The sequence below is a fragment of the Oncorhynchus kisutch genome, linkage group LG17 (assembly GCF_002021735.2).
Source record: "Oncorhynchus kisutch isolate 150728-3 linkage group LG17, Okis_V2, whole genome shotgun sequence".
Classification (NCBI taxonomy): Eukaryota; Metazoa; Chordata; class Actinopteri; order Salmoniformes; family Salmonidae; genus Oncorhynchus; species Oncorhynchus kisutch.
The window spans coordinates 72452213-72455377 of record NC_034190.2 but is presented as its reverse complement, the minus strand read 5'-3'; positions in this window follow the sequence as shown (position 1 = coordinate 72455377).

The window sequence follows — 3165 nt, the reverse complement described above, 5'->3', positions numbered from 1 at the left end:
CAGCCAAATAGATTTCCAGTGTCATGTTTATATTCAAATTAAGTTTTGATCATAGTTTCATGTGCTTATTATTGTTGAATAAAGAAGCAATACTGTACCTATTTTACTTTAAGTGTATAAAACATCATTTGGTTATTTGTAGCCTTTTTTATGTCCTTGCTTTATCTTGAGTTCCTGTTATACAAACAAGTCTAGAATGTTAATCAAAGGCACCACATGTGACACACACAGTGGCCTCCCGCTCATTTCCCATTGTTCCCTGGCCACAAAGGCTTTGTGAAAAGCTAGCAATCTGGAATGGCAGTATAATGTCTGATACTGATGAGCGATCTAAACATGAAATTCCATAGCTAGTCCTGGTGCATTACTTGTTGCTTACAGCTTGTATTGTTCGATGATCCTAACAGAGCAAAGAAGTTGCTCTGTTCAGTCAATAATTCATGGAGCAATAAAGCACACGTCTGCCTCTGATTTGAGTTGCAAGAAGACACAAAAGAACATATGCCAAGAATATATCGTATTGGCAACACAAAATAAGTATAATACACTATTGTTTATATTAACAGACATTTAGAATAGAATAGAATCAAATAAAAAAGAATAACTAATATCAGCCTATATTCTACAAAATAAGAAAACAAAACAATTTGTATTATAGAGTTGGTGAGAAAAGTGTGCATATAATCTTTTAACATATTAGCAAAACAAATAATTATTTTGTATTCAACCCGCAGCTCTGGTATGTGATGGAGGGATGGATGCACGAGTCAGGTCCTCCTCACAGACGATTATGCAAGTAGACTTGATCTTGTCTGGATGTGTCAGCAACAGCTGACTGCATTGTTCCCTTCCAGATTCATGGATCAGCTTCCTTTATAACCACACTGCTGCTCCGTCTGAAAGACGTTTTCATCATCAGTTGTAGGCATTTAAGAAGGATAAACATTCTTACAACCTAAGGTACAATATTTCTTATAGTTGTAATATTCTAATCTGGTCAAGATCAAGATTTGTTATATTCTACATCTGCTTCATAGAGACATTTCTATTTTGTGTTGACTGTCGTCTTCTAACGCATTCGCTGCTCAGAAATACAGTTATTCTTTCCTGTATTTCAGTATACACCCAAAACACATTTCCTTATAAATGTCATGTATTTATGTTATATTCATTGGAATATGGACCTTCGATTGATCACTTTAATCTGCAAAGCCAGAAAGGACTTGATATTATAAGAGGATGCGTCCCATAGATTTACACTAATAAGTACTGGGAAAGTTATTACACTTCATGAGCTTTAAGGTCAACAACAATCTAAACAAGGTTGTTAGCCATGTCTACCCAGCCCCTCAAACCAACAAGATCAGCAACTCAACTCAAAAGAATTTCACATAATACATGACAAAAACACCCTCCGATGCAACACCTCTAAAGAGAGCCTCTGTTCGTCTGAATACATCTGAATACTGAATATTATACATCCACATAATGCTCAATTGCCTGCTGATAAAGACTTGACAATGTAGTATATCAGTTAGTTTAACATCATCTGGTGATTGGATATTGCCATTAAACTGTTATTGCAAGGCCTGGGAATATGTTGTGTCTTCATTGGTCCTTGTAATGTGATCCCCCATGCCTCCGTGTGTGCATGGTGCTGGAGAGCAGAGCAGCACAGCGCTGCATAGCCTTGACAAACATTAGTGCTGACAGCAGCCCTCCCCAGTCCCCATAGGCCTCCCAAGCAGCCCACTGGTCCCTTGGCTCCCCTACCCCCTCTTGGTACTCGGCGCTGTGTGGTCTGCATTCATTCACACACTCACACTTACTGTCCTGTGATCAACTGAACCAGCATGGTCATAGATCATCGCCTCTGAAGGAGGATGACAGTTTCTTAACTAGGAGATATTATGGTTAAATCTTCTTATTGCATAACGTTCAAACTGAGGTTGTGTAGGAACATTCTACCTGTTGTAGTGGCATAAGGATTCACTATGAATATGACTATGAAACATCTGGCATTAGACATATTCCAGAGTGTTTATACTACCACAGAAGTGAAGTCAAAGTAAGTTCAGATGTATCAGTCAGTGAATGCATTATCATAAAGTATATCACTCTTCATAACTGTCTGTCTGATTTGAACTCATCAGTCAAAGCACATTTTTTGAAAAAGGCCCACCACAAAATGAGGGTCTTTTGCATCCCCTTTGATATCTTAAGTAGAAATTGTGGGCCAATAATAGAAGTTTAAAAGCATATTATATTAAATGAAGTACCCTTTAATATAGACCACATGGATAATTCAATCATTCAGATTTTCTATATGAATAAAGGCTTGCAAAAGTGCCAAAATATCCACATTTTGACATGTCCCTCCATGCACCCTCTATGACTTGTAGGAAGATTTTAATCTACTTAACCCCTACATTTCTCCAAGTTTTGACCATCATTGTAAAGACCTAGTTATTTTGTTGCTTTAACAAATGCTTATTTATTTAATGTAATTATAGATGAATTTATGTCTGTCCCTCATTTTACGGTCAACCTTGTTACGTGAACTGAACTCTGGTTTCAGAAGTTGTTTTTCAAAAGAAACATTGAACATCTAAAAGTCAAATCATAGTGTAGAATCAGGTGAGCTGGTGTACTCTTTTTGACCATTTGCTGGTGTTTTGTGGTGGAAAACTGAGCAGGTCGAGCATTCTCACTTAATCATCAACCCTGTCATTGTCAACCCTGTTACAGTCAACCCTGTTACTTTATTTGGCAATTACTATAGTAATTGTTTTATTAAACCTCTTGAGATGGGAGAATGTGTTTTTATTGCATTGAACATGTGCTCTTTATGAAAATGTAAACATTAGGTGAAATCAAATGTTTTTTTGTTTTTTTTACCAAGTTTCACTTCTCAAAAGACAGAAGTGGTGGAACAACCCAGCTGCTGTTTTACTCCTGGTCCATCATGTGCTACCATTTACTTCAGCTCTTCTGAAGATAATACAATTTAACTCACTTCTCTCAGACACATTAGTGTTATATGGTTACTGTCAGAACAAAATGTGATATTGCATCTTAAATTGAAATGATCCGCATGACAATGGACCAAATAACCCTCTGTTACTACCATACCCGTAGCATCGCTCCCTTCCTTCCTGTCTTTTT